Source organism: Quercus lobata, chromosome 10, assembly GCF_001633185.2.
Source record: "Quercus lobata isolate SW786 chromosome 10, ValleyOak3.0 Primary Assembly, whole genome shotgun sequence".
Classification (NCBI taxonomy): domain Eukaryota; kingdom Viridiplantae; phylum Streptophyta; class Magnoliopsida; order Fagales; family Fagaceae; genus Quercus; species Quercus lobata.
Genome location: NC_044913.1, coordinates 47116269 through 47123663, shown reverse-complemented (window position 1 = coordinate 47123663; position 7395 = coordinate 47116269). Strand labels below are relative to the sequence as shown.

The following is a 7395-nucleotide window of genomic DNA, read 5'->3' as shown; positions in this document are numbered from 1 at the left end:
TTAGTACTTCAAGAAACATGTTGTTCAAGTCAAGTATTAAAGACATGATGATTGGTCCAAGAAACAAGTGAAGAAAAGTTATTCATTAAATCTTGACAGATAGCTCGACTGATGCCTGCTATCAAAAATTAATGTGAAGCTCGATAAATAACTTGACAGCAACTTGATCTATTGAGAACTACAATTTCAGAATTTCCAGATCTAAAATTCGGTCTAGTCTTGTGTATTTATTTAGAGTTTCTTTTCTCACAACCCTAGACATATATAAGGCTTATTTTAAAAGCTATCATATATGGATACAGAGACCAAAAGACTTATTTTCTCTGTGTAAAGCTACTACATTTGTACGCCATAGAGTTTCGTAACTGAGTGCTTCCTAATCTTCATTGTTGATGAAGTAAAGAACTTTGTAGCCAACAATATATGTTCAAGTTGCTGGAGTTAGTCATGTACTTGGGATCCGTGCAAAAGGTTAGCCACAAATTGGAGGTTTGTGCATCAAAAGAAAAGAAAACTACTACAAGATCAAGTCCAATTGGATATTAGAGCAAATGTTCAACCGTAGGTTGGTATTTCGGGATAGGTTAGGGTAGTTGGTAAAATTCCTTATAGTTGTAACTGTTTGATTGTTGCTTAGTGGATTTTTGGAAGTGGTGACCTTAAAATTACTCGATGGGGTTTTTGCCTTGTGAGGTTTTCCCTATTTGTCAATAAATCACCATGTTAAATTTATTTTCTGTTACACTTAGTTTTTTTGGTGATTTGTTTGTGCCTTCACATTTTGCATGCAAATTGAATTTAATTAATAAACTTAGGTAATTGAATAACTAACAGGGGTCAAGAAATCTTAACCTAATAGACAAGATTGTAAGATAATGCTACTTAATTAGCTACAACAATGACACTACAACAAATCTGACTTTTTTCAAGGGTCAAAACCCTTGAAAAATGTATTAAGAAACCTTGAGAAAATTTATTTTAAGAGTCCAATGGGCCCTTGATAACTTTCGAAACTTATACCGTCGAAAATGAAATTTTGAAGGCCTTGATGGCCCTCAAAACAAGTGCTCTAATCTTATTTTGAGGGCTAAGAGACCCTTAAATAACCTTTTACCAAGGTTTAAAAATTTTATATTTACAACCCTCGATAAATAAGGTTATTTAAAAGGTCTCTTGACCCTCAAAATCTTTACCTTTGTCGCTACTCTTCACCGCTTGCTCATCATCATCATCACCCCCAGCCAAATCCCTGACCCAAAAATAGGGAACAGTTCCTTTAATTAACTGTTGATTGACCCATTAACACCCCTAGAACTTATGAAAGATTAGCAACATGCTTGCACACAACATGAAATCTTTCTGTCTTTGAGGACACAGGGAAGGTAGAGATGACCTGATAACTACAGAATATATGTCAAAAAAAGGCCGAACAGAATTTATGTAGGCAACCCAAAAGAATTGGGACAAAAGAATTATTGAGTTGAGTTTCTAGAATGTACATTTTGAATTAAAGGGGAAAAAAAGAAGGATTATGACAACTAATTTAACCTTATTTGGCCAAAAATAGTACAAAATAACTTCTCAATGACAATGTCAAAAAACTCAACCTTCCAACTTCGTCAATGACTTTATGGAAAGAACTTGCAACAGCTCTTCAACAGCCTCTTCTGATGTGTATGCTTCATTTCATTGAATTGGAGACAAGCACATTGTATAAACATTGCATCTGAGGAGCACACTGGAAAATTTGAAAAATAATTTCATGGTAAAATTCTTTGAGCTCATTCTCTACAGCATCTCTATCCAGAATACAATTTGTTAAAAACTCACAAATAAATGGCCCAAGCTTTTCTGCGCAATTTTGGCTAATAGAAACAGCAAGCTGATAAGAAGCACACGGTGCACCCTGTAAAACATACAAGGGATATAAAAGTATACAGTTGGAAGTTAAGTGAGACTTTGAATTGCAACAATGGCTCATGAAAAAAGAATAAATGTATACATTAAACAAAAGCACTGCATAACAACTTAAAATACGAAGTTCAACACTTTCCTAGTGTTAAGAGTCCAAGTTAGCTTTTTATTAGGTATTACCTTATCAAGTTGTTTGTTTACTAGTCCAATTAGTAGTTTGGGGGCAATAACCCAATTATCGAATTACAAAATATGACTTCGACTCTAAGAAATTAAACAAAATACTAATTAAGCTAATTAAATAAGAACTAATATAAGAGCCAACTTACCAATAAAAAACAATTGAACTAAGTAAATAAAACTAAGTTAAAAGATAAAATCCCACATAATGAGCTCACACATATATGCTTTATATTCTTAGGTACAAACTAATGATCTTCCAATTCATATTTGCCCGCAGTTCAGAACATCAAGTTTTATACTTATATAGTTCTTATTTCTACCAAAAATGACTTAAATTCCATAACCACCACCCAACCCTAGATTTTGATATCTAACCACAATTTAAAATTTTACGTCGAAGTTAATACCTAATAAATGGCATTATCTGTAGACATAACAGAAAGTTGGAAGCTTATATATTTAAAAAGGAATTGAATACCTATAAAATGAGCTATATCCTATGGCACGGTTGCCCAGTTCAATTCTCCTAGAAATATTGACTCTGTTTACACAATGGATAATGAAGCACATCAAATACATCACCACATCAAATAAAAATATGGAATTATTTGAAATGTAAGAAATTAGATGACAAAGATCAATCTAAAACTGAAATACTAGTGAAGACGGAGCAAATAAAAAAATACAGCTGTGAATGCATGTATGCAAGCAAGCTCATGAATTTACTACCGACATCACTAGATACATACACTGAAGATTAAAAGCTATAACTGAAGTAAAAGTTCAATTTTACTAAGTTAAAGTCAAAGAGTACTTACACTGCCAAGTCCTTTGCAAAAGGCACCTGCTCACTGAGAAGAATAGATATAGAAGCAAGAAATAAACTAGAAGGTTGCTTCCCTCCAATCTGTATTCTTTTCTCTGTAAACTAAACCTTAAAAATGTGAAGAAAGAAAGATGATGTCTGCAACAACCAAAAACAAAAAAGCATAAGTGATCTAAAAAACTTGTTAGAGCCAAATCTGAAGAAAGAAACAAAAGGTATGCATTCAACACAAAAGTGCTACAGAAAATCACATTACATGCCTTTATCAAGACAATTAAAATTTAGTTCATAATGAGGGCGTTTTATCATCCGAAAAGATTAATGATATTTGCCTATTAAAAGAGAAAATGGTATGAAGCAGAAATAATCGTGAATTTAAAAACACTCATTCATTAATAGCATCAAGTCTTATTTCCAAATATATTGAAACTACTAATGTTACAAAAAATATTAAACATCAGTAGTGGCTAATGAAAAGGTATATATTCAGAGTCACTAGATCTCATTTACAAGTTAGAGTAATCAATTAAAACGAATCTGCTACCATTCTTTTTCCAAATGTGCACACACAAATAGGCGTGGCTACACATAAACAGTACAATGTAAGACAACTGGGTTTGATTCCCAATTTCCTATTCCATTTGACATAGTGAGGCACTTTTTTCATTCATTTCAAAACATAATGCCCATCACCATAGTGCTAATTTTAAACAATGTCATTGATACATCAGTAAACAAAGGCAGTTATATAAGCAAACGTCTAGATGTAAGCACAGTCAAGACATAGCCAAATACCTCCCCCCATGAAAGATCACAATGTAGGAGAACTCAACACCAGTAGACTCTACAACACAATCTTGCTAAACTCATTGAAACACATTAATACAATAAACCAAAAGGTACACATAAAAGCAATGAAACACTTACCAGAACAGCTATTAATTTGCCATCATTCTTTTCCTACAATTTTTAGACAACCAAACAGATTCTCAAATGAATCAAAGAAATTTAATAGAACTCAAATTTCAGCACAAGTTAACGGTTAGGGATTCGAGCTAGAAAATTTACCAATTGAAAACACCAACAATAAAATTATAAAAATAAAAACTAAAAATTTTCAACCAAAAAAAAAAAAAAAAAAAAAAAACTCAACAAAACCGATGCAATACGAACTCCTTTATTTTCCTACGATTTCTCAACAACCAAACAGATTCTAAACAAGTCCAAAGAAATTTAATCGAGTTCAAATTCCACCACATATCTAACGAATTGAGCTAAAATTTCAAAGCAATTGAAATAAATATAACTGTTAAAATAAATAAAAACTCAAACAAAGCCTATTCATTTCATACAATTTCTCCAAATACAGAATCCGAGTAAATCTATAGAAATGCAATGAAATGAAAAGCCGTAGAAGATCGTACCTAGAAGAATTTGATATAAGTGTAATTTCCATAATTTCTCAGGAAACAAACAGAGAGAGACAGCTATCAACGGCTCGCTCGCTGTCAGAGATGAGATAGCTGACCACCGCAAATCAGCCGGTCGGAGATAAGATGAGCTCTAATCTTTGAGTTTTCTGAGAGGAGGTCAGATCGATTTTGAGAGAATTTTCTGATTTGAGCTCCAATTTTGAGAGAATTTTCTGACTGTGTGAGCGGTTTCTGAGTGTGGAGCATGAAAAAAAAAAAGAGACTTCCTTTTGTATTTTAATTTTGAACTTTATTTCAAGGGTTGGAAATTTTGAGATACCTTCTATCAAAGGTTGTAATAAAATGCGTTGAAAAAATGTTTAAATTTGGAGCTAAAATTAGCGCTGGAGTGTAAAAACTAGTCCGCTTAATTGTAATAGATTAAGGGTTGTTATAGGTTTATTTCGAGGATTTTAATGACCCTTGGAATAAAGCTAGTCAAACTTAGCCATGCGCCCCAATTTTTAGTGATGGTTTCGGCACTTTTTAGTCAACCCTTGAGAAAAGCGGGTTGAAAGAAGTCGTAGTGAGAATGATACAGAAAGCATCTTCCCTTTAGAATGCATTGGCCAAGAATCTCCATTTTTTCCCCTATATCAATTTCACTTGCCCCCCCCCCCCCCCCCCCCACAAAATATATATATATATATATATCAAATCAAATCAAATTGAAGTTTGTATGATTTCACAAAACATTATTTCACTAATCCATACAATTCTTCCACCAAAGGAAGATGAATCGAATTCATCTAACTTTATGATTTGCAGAATTTGTCTCTTGTGATAGATGGAGGCATAAATGCATTGCTAGTTATTATGAAACCAAATCCTATTATCGTTTCGTCACAACCTCCAATTAAAACTCTAAAACGAACACCACACTCAAAAAAAAAATTAAAACCTTGCGAACTCTTCAACCACAAAGTCCCCACTGAATATAGGACTTATACTTGGAATCATAAAAACTTACTCCATGTGGTACAGCTATAAATGAAAATACACAAAATGAAACCAAACGAAAAATAAGAACATGAATCAAATCTGTTGCAAGATAGAACCTAATAATAAATTATTAGGAATGTTGAGAAATTATTTTGAATTTTTATTGTGTCGCTAGCTTTATTTCTATATAATTCCATATACAAGAGAATAATAATAAATTCATAATACTAAAATATATAGTTTCATATATAAACACAATCATAATTAATGTCTATTAATAGCTACAATAATTTTCATATTGAGACAATTTTTTTTAAAAGAAAAAGATAAAATTTTTTAATATGTGAAATTTATTCGTGTATTGTATGGGTTATCAACTAATAACGAACAATTATCAAAGATATATGTATGTATGCATGTATGCATGTATGTATAATTATATAATTTTTCATAATTGTTAACATGATTTATAGCGAATGATACATAATAAAAGTGATATTATAGTTGTAGATTCAGGTAAAAGTGATATTATTGTCATAATAAGCACAAAATATTCTTATGCCAAAAGCCTTGTTTTATTAGAGTAACAATGCATTTGGTTGGGATGAAAATTGGGAGGATAGAAAATGAGGATGATATTTTTTGCGCTGAGCTTATGGGTATATAAACTCAGCACATGTGAAAATTTTCCATAAAGATAAGAGAATGTGAGAGAGAATGTGAGAGCTAGCTCTAGATTTAGGTGAGTTAGGCGACTGCCTAAGGCCTCCAAGTAAAAGAAGACCCCTAAATTTTAATCAATTAGGTTAGTTATTTGATTTAAATTTTTTTTTTTTGTAAAATGTATTAATTAAACCCCAAATTATAACCAATAAATAAATAAAATAAAAAAATCAGGAAAGAAGGCCTAATGTAGGAGGTAATAAATTACACCCAAAATATTAACATGTTTTAAAAAAAGATTAATTCTTTTTGCGGACTAGGAGAGCAAAGTCATATTGGATAACTCACAGCCATAGTATCTCTTGTAGTACCTTGTTTTAGGAAAAATGAAATCAAGAATTATTTTACGAAATGAATTGAACGAGTTATAAAACTAAACTATTGAAGCTTTAATTTTTCGTTTTTGAATGAGCTTTTTGTTAATTTTTTTTTCCATTTATTGTTGTTTGCCCTAATCTTGTTCTTGTTTAGGGTATTTTTACTGTTATTTGGGCTAATGTTATTGTTGTTATTTGGGCTTCTTCTTCTTCTTCTTCTTTATTTTTTTTATTTTTCTTAAGGGATAAAGGATAATGTTTCATAGGTCTATATTATTTTTATGAGTAATGCTAGGAACATAACAGAATGTCACAACATTCCTAAATTAGCATACTATAAATTAGAGATTGTGGTGTGTTAATTTAAAAATGTTAAGACATTTTGTTGTTAGCTTTGGTTTTTTTTTTTTTTTTTCTTCGATTGCATTCTTATCATCAGGTGAAGGTGCTAATGATAAAGCCATGAAAAAGATAAGAGAGCTAGCATCTTTAGAAAATGGTGTTAACATGGGGGATTAGAAAAGAAGGTAATTATATATGAACATGTGCCAAAGTGTGCTATTTTTTAAATTGTAGGGCACATTTTTTTTAAATGATGTATTACGGTCACCATAGAATTTTTCCCTTCTCTTTGCTAGTTCTCTTCCCATGCACAGACCCATGCGTGATTTTTCTTCCCGTCGTATTAGACTCTGAATACTTGTTCTAATACAGTAACAATCCCATAGAGAAGCTTGGTTAATGTGGCCGTCGTCCAAAGTCGACACCATATAATTATATTAATAATATAATGTTAACAAAAGATTTTGCTGGAGATCCCACCAGCATATTGAGAATAAAAAAGTTACGTTAACTTGTGTACAAAAACTTGTTTTACACACAAGCATTATGATTTATAACTAAAAAAATGATTTAAAGTCACGTTTTCAAGTTAAAGTTATAAAAATATAGTGGGTGTAAAACAAACACTGCCTATTGATAATATATCCATTTTGATGGTTGTGATCCATTAACGAAC

The 7395-nt window shown here is 31.6% G+C and overlaps 1 long non-coding RNA gene across 4 annotated transcripts; it reads right to left on the bottom strand.

The window, feature by feature from the left end:
- Positions 1–1430: 1430 nt before the first annotated feature.
- LOC115963131 lies at positions 1431–4725 on the bottom strand. Of its 4 annotated transcripts, none has more exons than XR_004085713.1 (5): positions 4348–4712; positions 3719–3883; positions 2916–3061; positions 1831–1906; positions 1431–1738 (listed from the first exon to the last, which is right to left on the bottom strand). It is a non-coding gene; the product is annotated as an uncharacterized LOC115963131 (long non-coding RNA). The 4 variants fall into 4 exon arrangements; XR_004085714.1 differs by having other exon boundaries at positions 3851–3883; positions 4348–4700; XR_004085711.1 differs by having other exon boundaries at positions 2916–3883; positions 4348–4725.
- Between the last annotated feature and the right edge of the window lie 2670 nt (positions 4726–7395).